Raw genomic sequence first — 22,917 nt, 5'->3', positions numbered from 1 at the left:
GTCTCTTCCCTATTGACGCAAACCTTTTTTTGTTTTGTTTTGTTTTTTGCGGTACGCGGGCCTCTCACTGTTGTGATCTCTCCTGCTGCGGAGCACAGCCTCCGGACGCGCAGGCTCAGTGGCCATGGCTCACGGGCCCAACAACTCCGCGGCATGTGGGATCCTCCCGGACGGGGGCACGAACCCGTGTCCCCTGCATCGGCAGGCGGACTCTCAACCACTGCGCCACCAGGGAAGCCCCTTGAAACCTTTTTTGAATACTCCAGTCAAGAGGGTCTCCTCTGCCTCTGATTTCTTTCAAATATGGTATGTTTCTTTTATATAATACTGCCTCATCTAATATTTTTATTAATTTTCATCATATGTACATCTTTTTTTTAACCCAGGTTTTAAACTTCATAATATTAGTGACTGCATCTTTTGAGTTCCACAGTATTTAGTACCCATAAGAGTTTAAAATATGTGGTCATATTTTTATAAGCCAATGAACTCTCCTTTTGTAAGATACAATTGAGACTGAAATTTAAGTCTCCATAAAAAAAAAAGAAAAAAAAAGATTTTAGCAAAACATGTGGTCACTTGCAACTGGAAATTTCAGGGAAAACCATCCTCAGACCTTGGGTGAGATACCAACATTTAAGTCATTTCTCAGTGTTGGCATTCCTACAAACTCTTGCTTTTCAGATTTACCCTTTCATTGTGTCGTATCAGAGGACAAGGTCATTTTGTTTTTCCCTGGTAGATCTGAAAAAAAACTTATATAAAATCTGACTGAGACTCTATGAATTCTCATAAAGGTTGCGAAAATGAGTTCGCCTGATCTCCCTCAACCAACACCGTGACTAAAAACAGCATATGCTGTAAAGGAAGACCTGGTAAACTTTGGCCAAAGTTCAACAGCTGTCACACAAAGAATATAGGAAAGAATAAAAGTGAGAAAATTGAGAGGATGAATCCAATCATCCTGGACCTTCTGTTCCATGTTAATAATCAGAATGTTTAGCAGAGCTCTGTTTTCCTAAGTTAATGGAATGGCTTACTGTGATTGTGATGAAAATTACTATATCCACGAGTCTTAATTGTACTACACTAGAACTGAATAAATGCCCTGTGTAATGTTATACTTGAAATGTTATGCATATAGGCTTTATTTATGGAATGTGAACATCTTACTGAACTAAATCTTATGCAAAAGAGTGTAAAACAAACACAAAAACCTCAGGCAGTGCGTTAATAAAGTTGGAAAAATTCGTTCCACAGCGAAGTATAGGGTTTGCTGTAATTAATATTTATGACCCTCAATAACTAAAATTTTTATTTCCTTTTATTTTCTTATGCACTATAATTTAAAAATTATATCATTCTAATTATTATTCCCCTGCTAATTGACATTCTATGGGCATGTGTTAATTTTCTTCAAATCTGCCTCTCAGATGGATTTCTTGACTGTGTCAGTTTGGTGGAGTGATGGCATATATGTGTGTGCAATGCCAAACTTTTTTCATATACAGGATATGTCAGGGAGATTTAAGATAGGACCTCTTGAGTTACTACAAACAAAAGATACCCAAAATTGTGCTTTTAGAGTACAGTATTTAAAATAACTAGAAAGAAAGAGAAGATATAAAATATTTAACAGTCACACTTAATTGGTTCACACCAAATTAAATATTTCAAGTGTAGAATTCAAATGACCATATCCTCACAGCTGAAATACCCACCAAAACAGGCTTCGCTGACATAAGGTGGTTTATATAACACAATTAAAAATCATTGAACTCTTTATAGAAATTTCTAAAGGGACATGGAACCATGCAGAAGGAAGTGAATCATCTAATTGGTAGTAAATTATAGGAAAAGGATGCCAGAAAAGACAACTAAAAAGTCTAAATTTACCGTGTTCTTCAAATCATTGCTTCAAGTCTATGTTTCTGCCCCACAAAATGAAACATCACCGCTGCTTTTTAATATCGAGGTTCTATACTTAAATTGTAGAATATTTGGAACAAGAGCTTAGAAAGCAGGTTACTGTTTTTTTTCTCCTGAACATAAACACTGCATCAGTTTTGGCAAATTTGAGTAAAGTGAACTTTACAATGGAGGGTATAATTTAAGCAGCCAATGGAAAGTGTAAAAGAATATTTCTGAAATATTTGCTATGCAGTATTCCCCTGGCAGGTCCCAAAGATGAACTCCCCACAATCAATGGAAGATATAGATCATTATATGGACAGAAAGAGGAATGCTGGTATCATAATCAACATAAACACATACCTGAAATTTTTCTGAGTTCTCAAAAAACAAAAAAAGATGTATTGTTATTCACTGATTTTAAGCTTTCAAGATGGACATAAATTGGTCTGTTTCAGCTACTTCGAAATTAATCAGGGGTAAGTGAAAGAAGCCAGTAGGAAAGGGCTGTATGGTATAGAATTCCAACTATATGACATTCTGGAAAAGGAGACATCGAAAAGATCAGTTGTTGCCAGGGACGATGAAGGAGGGAGGAATAAATAGACAAAGCACAGAAGAATTTTAAGGCAATGGAACTATTCTGTATGATAATTATAATGGTGGATACAGGCCATTATGCATTTGTCCAAACCCACAGAATGTCCAACACCTATAGTGAACGCTAATGTAAACTATGAACTTTGGGTGTTAATGACATGTCAGTGTAGGTTTCATCAGCCCTAACAAATGCACCCTCTGATGGGGGATGTTGATAACTGGGGAGGCTGTGCATTTATGAGGTGGAGGGTATATGGGAAATCTCTATTCCTTACTCGTAATTTTTCAGTGAAATCTGTTAAAAAATTAATTGGGGGCATTGTGCCGCCACAGCTGTCCTAGGAATCTGTAGATGTCCCTCTGGTCAGGCTCTCCCTGACATCGTGGCCCAAATATTCCATTTCTCTCAGAAGACTTTCTATTCCTGTCAACAATGAGAATGTTTTCCGTTCATTTTGAAAAACCACTCATCAGCTTTATTAGCCTTTATTTATTTCACCACCTTGACTGCAGACCTCATATACGTTCTCCACAGTGCCCCACTTGCATTTATATTTTAGAAGTGGTTTTTTTATACTTCTTGGCTTTTCAAAACTTCCCTCACACTCTCCTCATGAATTCCTTGACCTAAACTCAGTTGAAGAAACAGTAACAAAAGATTTCTTTACCTTTAAGCCAACAAATCTATAATTCATCTGCTTTGGTCCTCTTTCTCTTGGGGTAATGAAGGAAGTGCCTTTCTCTCATCAAAACTTGTCTTCACTCATGTGCCCCAGATTCCATCCCTGTACCTATTTAATGCCCTCTGTTCTATGCATCTTCAATTTTTAACCTCTCCTCAAGATTATTCCTTTCAGTAAACATATATGCTCTAGTTTTCCCATCCCCAAAATATCAAATAAAACAACCCATTTCTTGACCTTATATCTTTGTCCAGCTACCTACCTTCTTATAGTTAAGTGATTCAAAATTGTTGTATATACATAGTGATTCTACTTTTCACCTCCCGTTATTCTGCAAGGCATCTGTACAGTTTTGTTTTCTTCCTGTTGTGTTTACCATTGTCAATTGCTGGGTCCCCCAAATATCACCAAAGCAACCTACTGCTCAAACAAAGCTGAATCTTTTTCTAACCACCGTAAGGAAGAACACTGTCTTCAGACTTACGAACACCTCTGGGAGAGGGGTGACCACAGTTGGGACATTCACGGACACTTTGCTGTGTGGTAGTCTTTCAGTGTAGAATCTTTGTTAAGATCAACTAAGCATCATGATATAATAGGATCGGTGAACAGAGCAAGGCAAGTTTTGGGGGTAAAGAGTTCAAAGAATCTTGGGGTATGATTCATTCTATGTTTTCTTGAAGGTTGATGGATCTGTCAAGAAATGTATGGAATAACCAGTGAAGTTATTTGCAACTTTTATCTTCCTGGGAAAAGTTTCCTGGAATAGCCAAGCCATGTTGTTGAAGAGAGTGATATATTAAAATCATGTTAATGTACGCAGTTAGCCACATAGAAGATTTAAATTCTCACCATAGTTGCCTTCCATCATTCATCCTTCACATTAGCAAGGGCAATGAATACTTTCTCTCCTCATCTATTCAACATATCAATGTCTTTAAAATTAGTTAACCATTGACTTACTGAAATCCTTTCATCTTTGGACTTTTATGGTGGAATATTCCCCGCATTGTCCTTGTACCTTCCTGGTTATTCCTTCTTATCTTTCTTTTCTGGATTCTTCTTCTCTATTTTATCTCTAAATTTTGGAGTTCTTTTGCATGCAGTCATGGGACCACTTCTTTTTCCTTCTGCATCTTTTCACTGAGCGATCTTACCTATTCCATTAACTTTAAATAAAATCAATCTGAATTGATGTCCAGAGTCAGATCAGGAGAAACAACTGAATTTCATTTCCATCTTATAGCTTCTTTGGATTTAATATGTTCAAAGTAGAATTATTAAACCTGTGCAAATCTTTTCCTTCCCAAATTTTTATCTCAGTATATTTTATTACAATGTACCCTGTTGCACTAGCCACTACATTACACAACTCCCAGAGGTATCATTCATATTGTATTCTAGTATTGTGAATGGTAAATGGTATCTTTTGGTCTTCGGCCACGTCTTTGGTCAACTATGTGTCGTTGCACACTTAAGGTTATGTGTCTGTTGCTAAGTTCATTGTTAATTTTGTGAAAGATGAATCTATCTTTGCAGTCTCAATTTTTTCACTTCTCCTTTCCTTCTAAATTACTACAATCAAACCTATATCCTGGTAACTCTACTGATAATATATGGAATTCTGGCAAACAGCATCAGCGACATTCTTGATAAATCCATTAGATATGTTTCATTCACTCTCTTATTTAATGACTTTGAATTATTCAGTGTCATTGAAAACTCAGTATTTTTAGAATTCTCTCTCCTCTGGGTTTTTATCCATAGTGGGCTACACTTTGCCCTAAATGTTGGTCTTCCATAGGCTCTCTCTTTTTACCTTTCCTTTTTTAAAGACACCATTTATTTTGAGCAGTTTTGGGTTCATAGAAAAATTGAGGGGAAGGTACAGAGTTGCCCTTTATAATCCTCACCCCACAAGTGTATAACCTCCCCCATTATCAACATTCCCCAACCAGAGTGGGACATTTGTTATGAATGATGATCCTATACATCATTATCACCTAAATTCCATAGTTTATATTAGGTTTCACTCTTGGTGTTGTACCTGTTATGGGTTTGGAAAAATAGATAATGACATATACCACTATTATAATTTCATACAGAATAGTTTCATTGCCCTAACTTCCCCTCTCCAATCCCTGGCAACCAGTGTTCTTTTCACTGTCTTTATAGTTTTGCCTTTTCCAGAATTTCATATGTACTGGAGTCATACAGTATGTAGCCTTTATAGATTGGTTTCTTTCACTTAGTAATATGCCTTCATGGTTCCTCCACATCTTTTCATGGCTTGACAACTTATTTCTCTTTATTGCTGAATAATAGTCCCTTATGTAAATGTACCACAGTTTTTTTTATTCATTCACCTACTGAAGGACATCTTGGTTGCTTCCAAATTTTGGCAGTTATGGCTCTTTTCTTTTTCTAATTATCCATCTCTTTTTCTGACATAGTATGCCCTCCCTCAGCTTCAACTACCATCACTGTAGTGCTTGTCAAATCTTGATCTTTAGTTGAGAAAGCATTAAAGCCATAATTTTAACATATTGCTAGACAAATTATCTAACAGCGGCAAAAAATTTCAAACACAGAATGTACCAAACCAAATTAATTATTTTTTTTCCTTCAAACCCAAAGCCAATTCTTTTTTGCTGAGTTTATCTTATATCATTTCATTACCTTTGACTTTGTTTCCCAGTCTAGAAAGTAACAGTCATAATCAATTGTTCCATATTCTTCCTCAGGTGTCATATTTGAGTAGCCATTGAGTCCCATAAAAATATTTCAGAATTATCTCAGGATATTTTCCTCTTCTCTAGTAAACCAGCCACTCCAGTGATTACCTCTCTCATAGAGGCAAAAAAAAGTGATTTCAATCCCTTTTAACTAGGATCTCTACTTTTAGTTATTACTTTTTCTGGCCAATCTTCTATTCTACTTACTGCTTTATTTTATAAAATACAAATCTGACCATAAAATTCCTCAATTTGAGGACCTTTGATGGTTCCCAACATGAGATTCCTGTCTAGTTGTAATGTTCTTCCACAGGCTTATTTCTGACCACTCCTTCCCAGACACACACTAATCTATAGTCATGCTATGGATCATTTCCTGAACTTGGCATATGGCTTAATGCTTCCAAATTTTGCTCACTATTTCTTTCCTTCTTAAATACACTTTTGCTCCTTATCTGTTTGATAAACTCCTGCTCATTGTTAACAGCTCATCTAATATATGTTCTCTGGGAACTTACCCTCTACTCATCTAGGTTTTCTCGTTCTTAATGCTCTCATGTGACTTTTCCCTCTATGTCAGTGCCCATTTCATTGTGCTAGAAGTATCTATTCACATATCTCTATCCCCTATTGACTGTGAGCTCATATGTTCACTAATCAGGATGGTAATTTTCTCAAAGGATATATTGGTGCTCAGTAAGTGCAGGATGATAATAATAATACAGGTAATAAGTTTAAAGTAATGGGTAATAAGGATTTCCCTGGCAGTCCAGTGCTTAAGACTCCATCTTCCCAATGCTGAGGCATGGGTTTGCTTTCTGGTTGGAGAACTAAGATCCCGCATGCAGCACGGAACAGTCAAAAAAAAAAAAAGTAATGGATAATAAGTAAAAAGAAAAAGTTCAGAGATGGACATAGCAGAACACCTCAGAGCCAGGCTGAGTATTTCTATATTATTACAGGCAGTAGTGGGTCATTGTATGTCTTTGAGCAGAAAAATAACTGTCATTGTGCTAATCATTATAGCATGTGATTGTTGGACCGGAAGAGAGATTTGGAGAACAGAAAACCACCTTGATAGATATGTAAGCAAAACACTTTAATTCTTTAAAGAATGCAAGAAAAAAAAAAAAACGGATTGCTTTGAGGAAAATACTTTGTGTCAACACATTCATGTCAATGGCTGAATGATGGTTGGACTCGCTCAGGTAAACGTTATGGTTTGGAATGTGCTATTACTGTGCTAAGCACAGTGGGATAAGTGAAGAGTTGAATACATAGGTCCTGTCCAGGTGCATTTTAGTGTCTAGAGTTTGCCCGTTCCTGTGTTAAAAACAGTGGAATAAATAGAGAAAGAACAGGTACTGTGATGGTCACTTTCCTGGGTCATCTTCACTGGGTGAAGAGATGCCCAGATAGCTGGTAAAATATCTTTTTTAGTTGTGTCTGTGGCAGTGATTTGGGAAGAGATTAGCATTTAAATCTGTAGACTCAGTAAAGATCGCCCTCACCAAGTGGGTTGGCAACATCCAATCCACTGAGGGCTTGAACAAAAAAAAGATAGAGGAAGGACCAATTTGTTCTCTCTGCTTTAGCTGGGCCATCGGTCTTCTCCTGTCCTGGGACACTGGTACTCTGGTCCTTAGACCTTTGGACTCAGACTAGGACATACACCATCACCCTCCTTGGTCTCAGGTTTTCGGGCTTGGACTAGAGCCACACCATTGGCTTTCCTGGGCCTCCAGCTCGCAGTCAAGGACCCACGGGACTTCTCAGCCTACATATTGCATGAGCCAATCCCTCATCATAAATCTCTGTCTATACTTCATCTATCTATCTATCTATCTATCTATCATCTATCTATGTATGTATCTATCTATCTCCTATTGGTTCTGTTTTCCTGAAACAGTGTTTGAAGTGCTATTAAAGTACAAACAACAAAAGGCATCTAAGTTTGACTATGGGTGCATGTTAGATAGCTGGACACCAAATCACTCATTTTATCCAATGACTGTTTGCTTACATTTCAAAAGCAAAACTAAATCACAAATGAAACAAAAATAAGCAGTCTCAAATATGCATCTCATGATGATTCAAATGAAAGTCTAAAGAGTAACTTTCTGCATGTATCTTTCTGCTCAGAAAGACATCAGGGAAATGTGCTCAAGTAATAACAGATTGTCATTTTGGTGCATCTGGATCCCTCATAAGTACCCATTCATGAAACTCAGATTTTTTCTAAAAAGATGCTGATTTTGTAATCTTTTAAAATGTGTAGCACTTCTTTTATTTGAGCTCCATTAAATTTTTCTGCATTCCCTTTAGCTTTGTAAATTAAGGTCTGAGTATGATGTTTATGGAAGCAGGTATGGTCCAGTAGCTATATATTCTTAAAGTCACACTGTTCACACACAATACTTAAAGCATTAGATTCATAGATGTGTAGTTTTAATATCCTGTACAAATTGAGTTCCTTTCATTCTCTGTTCCTCAGAGGAATGAAGCCATAGGTCTAAAATAACTGAATATTACAAAAGAGGTTGATTTCATCAAAATTAAATAGGGAAAAGTGTATCTTTAGGAGAACTCTGAGTGGATTTTCTGAAGGCACACGGATGTGGGTTTTCCCCAAAGAGATAGACAAGGAGATGGAAGAAATAAGAAAAATAAGAATGTTAAAATCATTTGGTTTGGAGGAGGAAGGATAATTTTAACACCTAGAGACTGCATAAGTTTCTTTACCTTCCATCTGTTTTATACCTGACAGGTTTGTGTTTAAAATGTTTTCTCTACCACATTTCCCACCAGCATCAGTGCTATGCATAAGAATGGTTAAGACAAGGTCTACCTACATCCTTGAATGTCAGCTGGGTTGCTGTGATCTACTCTCAGAGTGAACCAGGCATACAGAAATGGTGACTGGTAATGGATTAGCAAGACTATCAGCTGGTGGAGCTCCATAACTTAAAGGAAACACCTTGAATGATTATAGAAACAAAATGGGAAACAGGCACGAAAAGAAACTGGAGTGCACTGGCACTCCTCCAACCTTATTGGATTATTGATTTTGTTTGTCATCTTAGTTTATTTGGGGAATGTGTCTTAAGCCCATAATCACTTGGGAGAGAGTGGGAGTGTTATTTATTTTAAATAATGAAAAATTGTAAAAAATTTATGAATCTATATGATGGAGTGGGGCTTATTTCAGTATCACAAGTACTGAGAAGTCTTTCTCACTGAACTTTATTTGAACCTCAAAGAATGTGGAATTAATTTACATTTCATTATAGGCTGGTAATTCCCTCGGCATATTATAAGGGGGTTCCAGAATGAACAAACTATGTATATCCTTGGGCTGCTGCAAGATCTTGTGAGCACCAATCTTAAAATCCCAGCCAGAAAGGTCAAACCTGAACTGTTTAATCAATAAAAGCCTTACTCTCTACTTTTGGAGAGAGTGAGCATTCTGCAAAGGAGAAAATTTCAAAATCAATTACTGGATACTTCCCATTACATTGGCAATTACTTCTGACCGCCCCCCCCCAAAAAAAACAACAATAAGTTAGAATATGTACTAGTTCATCATCTAGCAATTATTTCATTAGCAAAGTAAAAGAAATTTGAGTTGGCAGTAAAATAATTATATTAATATAATCACATGTCACTTATGCTCTCTACTACCTATAATCTTAGCTATCACAGGAGGACTGCTATGGCCTTAATCTTACTTGGTGAGCTTCTTTTTAAAAATTTGCTGTCCTTAAAGATTTCCCATAGCTATTTACATTTCCACAGTATTTCTAGGTTGTTTTCTTTATCTCCAAAGATTCACCAAATTAGGTTTTGACATTCTAACTTGTAGATGACAATAACTGATATGATATAGTATTGACTATCATTTGATGGGACAGGAGCATATATTAAATTATAATTTAGGCAAATGACCTGACAAGACATGTTTCCATATACCTCCATCTCTGAAAATCCTGGAGTTTAATTTCCTTAACCCAGCTTTTAAGGGTTCTAACATATCTCTTCAAGAAATTTGACTTGAAGTTACATTTGTGTAAACATCCTTTTCATTTTACAAATGGTCCCAATTTGGAGGGTTTGCCCTCTCCGATATGGAACTGAAAATTGTATTATATACTGAGAGACAGTCACATCAATGTTCCACTTAAATAACACTTAAAACTCCACTGAATTCAATTTAATTGTTGAAAGATCATATATAAAAAAGTAATACTATGATGTTACTTTCTGTGGTACATTGTCCTTTCAAAAAATAACCCAATAACAAATCCCATCCCATAAGCTATTCAACAATGTAACCATGACCCTCCTCCCATTAAGAGGAGGGGTCTATGTCACTTATCTTTGAATCTGGGCTTATGACTTACTTAAACTAATAGCTTATGGTAGAAGTGATGGTGTAGTATTGTTGAGGAAAGGGGGTGCAACATTTACCCTGGTGTTTGGAATTCTCATTGTGGTGACCTAAAATCACATGGTAGGAAGTCTGACTCCTCTGAACCCACTCAGCTACACGATAATCCAAATATGCTCGTTCAGAAAAACCATTTAGAAAAGTCCTGAGGCTCCCTGAAGAGAGAGACAGAGGGAGAGAGAGGCTTGGCCAGCTTCCAGCTGCTCCAGCTCCACCTGCTGTCTTACTATAAATACATAAAAGACCCCATAATCACTATGGGTAGGAAGCAGGGTAAGAAACCTACCCAGTTACTTGCTTAGAAAAGGAAGGTTCTTAGGGAGAAATCAAAGACCCAGAGAATCAATCCCAGAAGGAATACTGGACCCTAATCAACTATAGTGGGCTTTCCAAAGCTCACTTAGGAAAACACCATTAAAATTTTACTACCTTTCTTACACAATGAACATATATTAATTTTAAAAAAGAAGTTAAAACTATAAAATAATCTTACTTTAATTCCACTACTCAGAGACAGTTGCTTGTAAGTAGTTAGGAATCTCAACTCTTGACAGTATAATCCACTATAGGTAGTTTCGGCAAAACTTTTTTGAAATAAGACATATTTTGATGGGCTAAAATACATTGCTTTTGATTGATTATTTTGAGAGGTTTAGACGCTCTAGAGGTGCCCACTTACACTTCTAAATATTCCTTGCTACCTAGGTCAAGGAGTCAGTATGGGATTTCCACCAGTTTGGTGTACTTATTGTAATTATATACTCATGAACTGGAGAAATGACCACAGGTTCTTTACAATAAGTTTTGAAATCAAGAATTGTGAGTCCTCCAATTTTGTCTTTTTTGAGATTGTTTTAGCTATTCTAGGTGATTGTACTTCCATATAGAATTAGTTTGTCAACTTCTATGAAAAAAGCAAGCTGGGAATTCAGTAGGAACAGCATTGAACTGTAGGTAAATTTGAGAGAGAATTGCCATTTAACAATGAGGTCTTCTGATTCGTGAATATGAGATATCTTTTTATTTATTTAGACCTTCTGTAAATTCAACCATGTTTGTAGTCTTTAGAGCACAAGTATGAACTTTTTGGTTAAAATTATCCAAGTATTTTATTTTTTAATATGTTGTGAATTGAATGTTTTGCTAATTTTACTTTCATGTTGTTCACTAATGTATATAAATACAGTTAATTTTTATAAAATGATCTTTATCCTGAAATACTCTGACATTCTTTATTAACTCTAATAGTCACAGCTTTTCAAAGCCCTTGGTGGACATCTCAATTGACAGATCTTTCTTTTCATTTTCTCTCCAGGCTCTTTTTTGCCCAAGCTGGTATTGCAGGCTCAGGCATCCACAATGGTAAACAATTGCTGCTGATTGTTTTTCCAAAGGCCTGTGGAAAAGTCTTTGCCTGAAAAGACCACTCTGAGTCAATTTAATTAACAATAATGGAGGTTTTTCTTAAGAAGCTCTAAATATTCAACCCTAAACATGATTCTGCTTGTTAATAATCACTGATCTTGCTTTCTTTTAAGCAATTTGATAGGCAATAAAGCAAATATTTATAATAAAACTAAGAAATATTAAAGGAATCATAGCAGTATATAGCAAAGGTCAATATATTAGTTTGCGGTGGAGCTACAGAGATTTTAAGATTTTCTTAGAAAAAAAATGTAATTTAGATACAATTCTGAAAAATGAGAAGGAATAATTTTGGCAACATACAGGGAGAGTATCTTTTAGGCAGAATCCAAAGACCTAAATGTGAAAGAATTATTCATGATGTACGGAAAGTACAAAGCAGAGGAAAGTGGCCAGAGATTGGGTTGGAGAGGAAAGAGGAAGTCTGGAGTGACACAAATGAGCAAGCGTTTCAGAGGAGCAGCTGAGGGTATAAATTGGGCAAGACTGCATCCAGAAAAGTGAGAGTGTAAAATGAGGAAGTTTCATTAATGCTAATGGAAAACGGCATTGGTCTTGGCTCATGTAAGGAGTCTAAAGTGAGGATATAGACGAGTAGACCAATGCAGAGAAGCACAGTCAGAGAACTTGGTGATAAGTAGGCAGTTGAGGACAGAGGAAAGTCAAAATTGAGTCTCGGGGCTTTGGTTTGCAAAAATTGAGTTGATGGTCATTTCAACCACAGGAAAGCAGAATTTATTTTTAGGGAAAAATTATGTTTATTCCCTAACATGCATAACTTCTGGCACAGGTGAGGTATCCAAATTCAGATACCCAGTGAGGGTTTTGACAAATAAATTGGGACCTCAAAAAAGCAATCTGGGCTAGTAATAAAGATTTAAGAATCATTAATATAAAATTGATCATTGGAACCATGGATATGTATGAGAGGATGCAGGGAGTGAAAAAGAGGAGATAACACTCAGATATTAATACTGATAGCTAGAGGCAGCCCAGGGCAAGAAGCCTGCAAGGGAAGTTGGAGGAGTGGCCAAAGATGAGTGAGACCAGCCCTGGGGGAGTGAAGCATCATGGGAATTAAGATGCTTAGAGGGAGAGACTGACTGTTTCGGATGCTGCTGAGGATGAATAAGATCAAGACTGAAAGAGTCTTTTGGATTTAACCACAGTGTTGTTGGTGATTCGGTGAGAACACTTTTGGTGGAATTGTGGACATAGAAGATAAATTTCAGTGTGAGTGGGATGTAATCATGTGGAGAGGACAATTGTAGGCAGATCTCTTAAGAAGCTTCGCTGTGGAGCAGAGGAGGAGAGGGCTACAGACAGCTAAAGGGAGAAAGACCAGCATTACGTCAACTCAGAGGTTATTTTCTTCTTCCCTTCCTCCTCTTTTCCTTTTGGATATGTATTGGTTTTGTTGTTTTTTAAGTATGAGGAGATTCGAACGCATTTAAAAGTTGATAGAAAGGAACACTAATAGAGAGAGAGAACTTGAAACTGAAAATACTGGAAAGAAATAAGTTGATTCAAGGATGACAGAGACTATGGATAATGGTCTTTGCATTCCCCTGTGTTCTTCACCTGAGCTGACATTATCAGAAACATAGAAAGTAATGGGATAAAAATCATCCACAGTCAATTAAAACCAGTTTAAGCAAAGTCAGTTGGTCTATTCACCAAAAATCTGGGTTTTCTTTAGTTCTGAGTTTCCCTAAGGGAAAGAAAATGCCTAATTCTGGAGCTCCAGGAACACTGGGCCATTTTCTTAAAAGACATGTATGGTGAGTAACGAGGTGCTTGGCTCTACCCCCCAAGTGTCTTTCTGGTCAGAACAGCATTCAGGACCAACCAAGGCCAGCAGATTCATGATGTAAACTTAAAGCTTCATTAGACTCTAATTCTCTACCTCAGGACCTAACTCCCAGGAGTTAGGAGAAGCAGGTATCTGTCATTTTTCTTGTATTCACAGGCAAACTGGCTCATTTTCTGATACCAATACTTTAATATGTAATCAATTCTCACTCCCCTGTAAGTCTTCCCTACTCTTCAAGACTTACCTGTCATACACGGTAGCTCTTTATTGCAAATGGTATCAAAGGCAGCTTAATCCACAGGCAGCTACATCAGCTGGTGCTGCAGTAAGATCTTCTGTGGAATGACTATAACCCCAGCCCAAGAAGCTGTATTCTGTTTGTCTCCTCGTGCCTCCTCTGAGCCAATCTGTGAGTCTTCTAGTCTGTCAGCTCTTGATCTTTTAGGCTCCGAAGTAAAATGAGTAAAAAGCTATCCCTGTGAGAACCTTTAATTAGCAACATTCTCTGCATATCACAGGATGAAAACAGCAGTCAGTGTAGGGCCACCACTATCAGAATCACCCGGCAAAGTCACCCAGGAAACCACGGAGTCCCTGCAGGCTAAAGTCTCATCAACGACTGTCTTCTGTGGGAGACATTCTGCTGGCTCTGCAGAGGACAAAGAAGACAGGAAAGAAGAAAACGAGACAGCAATCAGAAAGGAGAGACGCATATTGAATCTTGCTGAACAGCCCAGTGAGAGACCATTTATTTTTAATGCTTTAGGAAGAAAGCTGAGCCTTATAAAGTCACTTTCTTGTATGGCTTACATGGAGTGTCAGAAAAGGCTTGGAAATGTTTGCAGCAGTGTCAAAATAAGCAGGGAATGAATTGTGAGCACACCAAAAGCAGGACGGAATTTCTCAGAATGATGCAGTGCCTCTGCCTCTTCCTGTAATGCTTAGACCTCGTGAGAGATGGCTGAGCAAAAACAAGTGACATTCTTAGTGTCTTGCTTTGAAATCACTCAGCATAGGAGATAATTATGATAATGTACAGAACAGCTTTTTCTTCTGTCAACTTTCCTCTTCATCAGTCTATTATTTTCCCCAACAAAATGATGGGTAGGAATATGAGTCCCCATTATTTCTCTCTTTTGAATACCATTAATGCTCACCCAACCGCATTTAATTAAGGGAATGTATATTGATACACATAGCTTAATCAGGTCAGGGAGTGGAGCTGAAATTGATTGAGGACAGCTCTTTCACACTTATCTCAATTTATGAATGCTCAGACGCAGACAGATAGTGAAAAGGGTTTAATTTCCATTTGTGTTGTTTGCACGTTCTTTATAATGTAAGCATCAATTGAACATTCTCAGTGTCAGTGTGCAGAAATCAAGCATATCCATTTTTCATAAATGAAGGTCACAGGTCGATCTTGAGCAAGTTCCAAGCAATCTAGTTATAGAAATGTATTCATATTCGATCAACTATGACATGAAAGATTGGAGATCTGGAAAATTAACACCAGGAAAGCAATGCAGCTTCAGCTCTGGAATGGCACCTTCTGGGAAGCAAATGCCAAAGGTTTGTTACTTTTTGCCTCGGAATGTGGTTTGGGTGCTCGTCCTGCGTTTCTGAGATGCTCTTTATTTTGCTTGTGGATGTCGGTTGTCACAAAAAATGAGTTCAGACTCCTGAACTTGGGGGAGGGGATTCTTAGCTAAGAGTTAATTTGGTGAAGAGGAGGTTGCGGACACAAATCCACAAAGCATTCTGCCCATTTATTCCACTAATATTTCAATAAGCACTGTGATAGGCACACTTTAGGTAAGCTGGATAAAGTATTGATAATTTCCAGATGAGTGTATGGCTAATTTTTTCAAATGTATGAAGATGTCAGATATTCATTTAAAATGATGGATTTTTTTTTGTCATTTGCGTTTTCCCAATTTGACTTTAAAACCGTTTTTTTGTTGTTGTTGTTGTTTTACATTTGCTGTGGATTAGATTATTTTGTTCATTTCTGGGATTTTAGCCTAAAACTACAATTTAAAATTAATTCATATATTTCTTAAAACACAATCCAAGTTCTCATATTTTGATCTAATAATCCTGTAATAAAAATGGATCACACTTGTGGTTATTGTATAAAGATGTGCATGATTTCTCATATCTAGAATAATATTCCCCATATATTAAGCTCACAGTAATAGGAAAAGGAAGTGGAGGATGCTTTCTGAAATTCATCTTCTCCCCTGAGAGTAAGCATTTTACTCACATGAGCAAACTATCTATTTGTGTCTTTAACAGCAAGTGTAATTTTGCTCATTACCTCAGAGACATTAAAATATACACTCCTTCTTGAATCTTCTTATTTTGGCCCTAGAATTTTCAAGCGTTTAATGTCCAGGGGTCTTGTATTTTATATTTTGTCCTTAAGCAATGTGTGGCCAGTTAAATAGGCCACTAAAATTTACATGTGATTTCAAGTTTTCAATCTTCTTAGTGACCCAGTGAAAAGTTAGAAGGAATGATTATTGTTATCACAAAAGCTATTCATATCCAGTATTTGTATCTGGCTTGACCCAGAAAAAAAAAACAGGAAAAACATTTAGAAAAAGTATAGTCAGACAAATATTTTAAATGTTACCTACTAGTTTGATTACAGAAGTCAATAAAAGGAAAATAAGAGATATGAGTCATGAATTGAAGAAATATGGGAAAAAAAGTAACTTACATTCATAAAACCTATATTCCAAGTTGATTTTTCACCTTGTGAAAATTAAGTGAACAAACCACACCTTAAAAAATACCCTCAAAACAGGATCCAAAAGGAGAACAGTTAGATCTATGGGAAATTTTCATTAAAGAGTGTATTTGTGGGAATGAAAGTATTTTTGGCCCACTTCCCTAGCCTAAAACATAACTGAAAAGAGGGCAAACACCTTAAAGTTATTTAAAAACAAAAATTACTATTAGAAGGAGGAGTTTGGTGTCATTATTAGGAGAAGAGACTCAGGATCATCTAGTCTTTCTTAGGGAGTTCCATCTCCTTAGATAAACATCAAATATTCTTATATTTATTCACATGAATGAGGAAATTCTCTGACCTCCTTTGCTCATGTGGATTTCTGTAATAAATTAAGGTTCAAGGTCTTTAAATCTCAAGGAATGAGATGTTGTAACACGTACTAGAGAAAACATGAATATAGTTATTGCTGAGAGGTTAAGAAGGAAAGCCCTAGAGACAAGAAAAAATAGATGACCTAAATGTTAAGGCTCAAAGAGGAATAAAAATGCACGATGGATGTGGTTCTACTGTCTGTCAGCCTGAGACTCTCACTCTGAGAAAGAAGAAATCCTTAACCTGACAGATTTCAGAGGGAACCATTGTGACAAATTCTAATTGGAAGGTCCTTTGTGGGGAATAATATGCACAATGCCTCTAAATATCTTAGATGGAAAAAAAATATTGTCGATGGTTTCCTCCTGGAAAAATGGAGTAGTGGAAGGAAACTGTATGAAGGAAACATACGAGAATTGTCCTAAGGGGAATTATTAAAAGCTAACTAGTATAGAAGGGTCCTTTTGGCTGCTTTTTGCTCTGAAAAAATGACGTGTTTCATCACATATATGTGCTACAGGTCAGAGGCACAAGACTTGAATTCCAGAGTCAGAGAGGTAAGCAATGTTTTCTTAGAATAAAAGATAAACAAAACAAAATAAAATGTTAAATGAAAGATGATACATAAAAAATGAGAGAATAGGGTAGCAAACTCAAAGATTAGAAGTTTTAAACTACTTTTTTTTTTCCTTTTGGTGGCAAATAAGCAGAAAAAAATACATAACAGACTTAATGTTTCTTTGTGGTAGATGATGTAAGGTTAAGTTAACCACTGGATGTTAACTTAAAGCTTACTGGATGTTTCTTATTGGATTTTGAAACTATTGATCAATATAAACTATTTGCCTTTCCAAGCTATGAAATTATTGGAATTTGCCTATCTTTCCTTTTCTTTCCAGCTCTTAGTTCCCTAGAGAAAAATAGTGATGATCAGTCAAGGCCAGAATTCTGTTTTCCTAACATGTATGACCTTAATTTTCATTGATTTTGAATCTTTATGTAGAGACAACGTTTGGAACAAAAGACAACTGATTTTTATAGGAGTCACTTAAGCTCATGATTCTCTCTAGAAATATACTGAAAGAGCATGTGACTTTATTTCCAAAATACAGGCAGTAACCTATCTAAAAAAAATTACCAATTGGATGTTAAGTTTTATTAAACCAAAAGAAAGAGAATGTAAGAATATCTCTTGCAAAAAGTCTGAATCACATCTGTACCTCCTAATCTACTAAATCAGAGGTTTGAAAACTATAGCCTGAAGGCCAAATCTGGCGCTTGGCCTGGTTTGTAAATAAAAGTTTTATTGGAACACAGCCATGCCTGTTCATATACACACTGGCTACTCTTGTCCTACAATGGCAGAATAGTATAATTATGACTGGCCATATAGCCTTCAAAGCCAAAAATATTTCTATCTGGCTCTTTACAGAAAAAGTTTGCTACCCTCTGTATTAAATGCAAAGGTTTTTTTTGCCAAATTAGTTTTGAAAAGTATGAGATTTCTGATTTTTCTTTTCACTCTCCATCATTAAACTACAGTAAGCATTAATTTTGAGTGAAGCTTTCTGACAGTACATGATATATATGTTCTTATGTATCCCTGAGAACTTATCCATAAAGGAGATTTTTTATATAGGCCATTACAGAGTATTGAGTAGAGTTCCCTGTGCTCTACAGCAGGTTCTTATTAGTTATCTATTTTATATATAGTAGTGTGTACATGTCAGTTCCAATCTCTCAATTTATCCCTCCCCCCCATCCCCTGGTAACCATAAGTTTGTTTTCTACATCCAATGTATTTTTTAATAAATAATTTCATGGAAAATTATTTCAAAAAGGAAACTTTATAACCCAAACTGAAAGGGTAAGCACATCTCATATTGCTGTAAGGAGAAGTTAAGCATAAAATACACAAAATGAAAACAAAGTTGAACCTATTAAGTTCTGTCTAAATTCTATTCCCCGGGAAAGCCTGAGCATGCCCCTAACCTCTGTTAAAAAGAGTGGTAGTGTGTGTATCAGGGTGATTTTTTGAGCATAAGGGTACCGAGAGAACATTTTTCTCTTTGATGTAATCAGGAACGATAGAGAATTTAAAAAGAATGATTTTTCCTCAATGTGATTGGATGCTACTTAATGCCTTGAGTCTGAATCCCTTCTGAAGCTGTTTAGTATCACACATGATACTTGTCTCACACTTTGTAAAATCTGAGTGGGGAATTCTGCATTCATTTCCTTGGGGAAGGGAAGAATAGGCAGAAATTCAGAGAGAATTATGGAGATGAGTACTGGTCTTTGACTGTCAGATTTGGGTACACATTTTAGAAGTTAGATCTATAGTCAGGTCAGGGCTGCCCACAAGGTTCCCTGCTGTACCCTACCACCCTCATACACACAAGGAGGAAAGTCTGAAGGGGAGTTAGAAGTGTGCAGATCCTAAAATGCTTGAGAGATGGCCCAGCATCCTGGTGTCTCCAACCAGACTGAACCCTGAGGGAAGGGATGAGAGGGAGGGAGCCCAGGTCAGTCCAGGAATTGTAGCTCTGATGGACCTTGTGGGCCCTTCCTCAGAGAAGGGTTCTGAACACATAGCAAGACTCAAAGCAGAAATGGTTTTGTTGTCAGGAGGGGCCAGCATTCCTGGTTTCAGCCCCTGGGCTGAAAGTATCTGTTTGTTTAATCTTGATTTTTTTTTAAGGAATGTAAAAAATAATAAAACTATTTTTATTTGTATAATTTTGGATACAGAAAATCCAAAGAAATACATACATATAAACAAACACAAACAACTATTGGAACTAATAATGGGGTTCAGCATTGTGGCAGGATCCAAGATCAATTTACAATATCAACTGTGTTTTTATATACTAGCAATGATCGTGTTTAATCTTGATTTTGACCCCGTTCAGGTTCGCAGTCTCCTTCTCACTCTGTCCCCTCACTCCCGGCATCATCATCACCCATCCCTACTACCTCACATGCCCACGTGACCTGTCTTGCTCCTGGAGGCAGCTGTGCCTGTTGGCTAATGACTTAGTCAACAAGCCTGAAAGAGCCTCAGGAGATTCCCAGGGTCCCAGCCTGCCCGGGGGACAGAGAAATGATTATATGAAACCCCAAGAGAAGGGACTAAACTGAGATTATGCTTCTGCCACCAAGCAGAATGCATACAGGAAGGAAAATGAAGTTTACTTCTGGAACATTGGAGCACTTTGCTATTCTTTTCCACATGGTTTTGTAGGTGTGAACTGTGAATAAGAACGTGACTAGTAACGAATTGCAGGGCAGATGTTGAAGGCCTATTTTTAAATGCGGCTGATTGAGACAGGACTGAAAGGCAGAGCAGGTCCTATGCTCAGACTCACTAGAGCAAGGCCAGGGTGACTGTTGCCTAGTCACCACGGGGTTGTTTTATTCAATTAAAAATTACATCTTGAGGACCAGATGGTGATGGGGGACACAGACTGCCAGCAGTTGTCAGAGTCCCTGAGTGAATAGAGATTGGAAACAGACCTCAGCATCCCATGGAATGGAGCCCACCTGAGAACAGCTGTGCCAGCTTCTGACCCTCAGCTGGGACCACAGGATTCCTGTCTGTCTCATCCATCATCCCCAAAGCCTGGCGCATCCTCAGCTGGACACTTGGTAGGTGTCCAACATGTATTTGATTTGGACAAAATGGATAGGCAAATATGAGGAGAAAAATAGAACACTGAGTTATTAAAATGTGATGGTATAACCAAAAATTTAGGGATGGGGGTAACACAGTTCTACTTAAACCCTAGAAGAAAAAGTTTTACTCAACCTAATCTTCTTATGAGGCCTACCATGATTGCCCCTTATTTGAAATTGCAAACCCGCTTTTCTCCTGCCCCATTTTTAGTCCCCATTACCCTGATCAATTTCTCTTTTATTCATATTTAACTTTTCATTTCCTCACTGTCATGTGTATATCTGCTAAAATGTCATCTCCACTTTGAGAGTGCCTCAGGAAACGCTGTGGAAACGAGGAGCACAAACACCTCAGCATCTTTCAACCCATGTTTCTTTTCCTGCAGGAAAATCAAGTAAGGAGCCTGTGCTCACTAATGTCAACCAGAGATGGAAACTAATGGCGACTCATTGCTGATCACACTACCCTGACCTCAGATGCCATGGAGAGGAGTTCACAGTAAACCACCCACGGTGGAGTGGGAAGTGTGATCCACCCATAGAAAGAGCAGTAAATGTTTGTGCACAATAAAACAGTCTCCACCAGAGCAGGAACTGGTGTCTTCTGTACGTTCATTTACCCTAAGCACATACATAGCTTGCATGAGGCAGGCTCCATAGCTATCTGCTTCTGATTTGTTTCCAAATTTCCAATTTTTACAGGTATCTGTGCTGAAGAAAAAGCTTCTTCTGCATCGGGGGCAGCCTGTGTGTGTGCTGTTGTTTACCTGTGGTAAAGATGTCATAAGAAAAATTATTATATGAGAAGATTCATTGTGCTGTATAATATACATCTCAGGCTTTATAACCCAAGGTGAAAAGGCAATAAAATCACTTTTCTCTTAAGAACTAAAACTATTATGATAATCGTTCTCATCTTATAAATGAGCTGGAAATCCAGTTTTTATCCAGGATCTTCCTTTCCCAGATCACAAGGATTGCTTAAACTTGTTCATGAATTCATTTTTGAGTACCAGCCAATGTCAGTCAGTGAAGCAGGAGCTAGGTGGGCTCCACAATGACTGAGCTCAGCAAACCACGCGGCTGGCCTCCACTACCATTTCTCCCACTCACATGACACTGCGCTATGGACCGTGAGGTCATGACAGCCATGTTGAAGCTGGGCGTCTTCCTCAGGCAGGGTCTGGCCAGCTGCCGGCTGGCTCTTGCTGACAATATGCCCTGCTCTCTACCTGATCACCTCTGCAGATGCTGCCAGCTCGCCCAGACTCAGAGTGAGAGCATTTTCCTCTCAAATCCATGTTCAGTTAGGTGTGTCCTACAGCAAAACAGCATGGGAAGCAAACTTCACAGTTTTTAGCGCTGCACAGGGTACTTTCAGTATACCTGGACACAGCATTTTCTCCAGAACATTTCCAAACACAGCAAGGTCAAGTAGTGACGGGGTCCAGCATCAATAAAGCAAAAAAGTACAAAGAACCAGTTTCCCTCTCCCTGGCCTGTTCCTGGTTTCCTCTTTCTCTTAAGGAATTTTTCCTATCGGTTCTCTGGTTTTCCTTCCCTCTCATATGGTCTTCATTGGAGCTACTGGCCCTTAGGTGTGTCCTAGTATCTTTTCGTCACAAGGAGAAGACATCAGTGGCAGGGTCACTCTGCTCCCACATGAGTCTGTTGCTCTCGGGTACATACCTGTGTGAAACAAGAGGCAAATGTTGGGTTGGAGGGCCATTTGCCATGTGCACGGACAGTTCATAAACCCAGGTCCCCGACAAGTTTAAGATATGCTTAAATCTTCACAGCCAAAAGGAACACTCAATTCTGTCTTCCCAAAACAAGGAGTCAACTTCCTCAAAGTACAATGCCAACCCATGACCAGTAAGGCAGAAGCTGCTTGAAACTTTTTAATTGGCAACTTTCCAGCTACAAAAATCTAAAGGTCCAGTCTCTGCTGACACCCTGTACGTTTTTAGTATATTCTCACTTCCTGGGGCCACTTATGACAAGTCATGCCAACAATTTATATCTGTTGGGGATCATTGAAAATTATTTAGAAAGCTTTGTATGTTGGAATGAAACAAAATCAGATAATGATGCCAGATACCTGTTTCTGATTTCAGGCAATGCATTCCCCTACTAGGGTCTGTTTCCTCTCCCATCAAAGGAAAGAAGGAAATCTGAATATCTCTGAGGTTACATCTCTCTGCCATTTTATCATTCCAGTATTCATAAACTTATGCAGAATTAGACCTTGAAAAACATAGGAACTACACAATTGCAAAGAATAAAATGAAAACACTGATGATGATATTAGAAGGAATGGGTATAACATTTGTGTGTCCTATAAGGAACTGTTCCAATGATATTGGTAGCACAGAGGGAATGAAAAGAGTTATTAGATGTGCAATGCACAGGGCACTTTTATATTACAGCAGATAGCTCATCTTTCAGTCCATCTGATTTTCAATGAGATTTAGGCACCAGTTGTAGCGACTTCAATTCTAAATGGGGAAGACGAA

The 22,917-nt window shown here is 37.7% G+C and overlaps 2 long non-coding RNA genes across 2 annotated transcripts in view; one reads left to right on the top strand and one right to left on the bottom strand.

Moving 5' to 3' along the window:
- The window catches only part of LOC132593358 (uncharacterized), a 38,140-nt gene extending 23,609 nt beyond the window's left edge, over window positions 1-14,531 (bottom strand). The window contains exons 1-2 of the long non-coding RNA XR_009558738.1: window positions 14,425-14,531; window positions 13,859-14,263 (exon numbers count right to left, since the gene is read on the bottom strand). This is a non-coding gene — a long non-coding RNA (uncharacterized lncRNA). The remainder of the gene's footprint in view (window positions 1-13,858; window positions 14,264-14,424) is intronic.
- On the top strand, window positions 13,921-20,976 carry LOC132593357 (uncharacterized). The gene is made up of 3 exons (XR_009558737.1): window positions 13,921-14,350; window positions 15,024-15,186; window positions 20,788-20,976. It is a non-coding gene; the product is annotated as an uncharacterized lncRNA (long non-coding RNA).
- The last annotated feature ends 1,941 nt before the right edge of the window (window positions 20,977-22,917 follow it).

Source organism: Globicephala melas, chromosome 14 (assembly GCF_963455315.2).
Source record: "Globicephala melas chromosome 14, mGloMel1.2, whole genome shotgun sequence".
In the NCBI taxonomy this organism is placed as follows: domain Eukaryota; kingdom Metazoa; phylum Chordata; class Mammalia; order Artiodactyla; family Delphinidae; genus Globicephala; species Globicephala melas.
The sequence above is the reverse complement of the archived record's forward strand: the minus strand, read 5'-3'. Positions and strand labels throughout refer to the sequence as shown.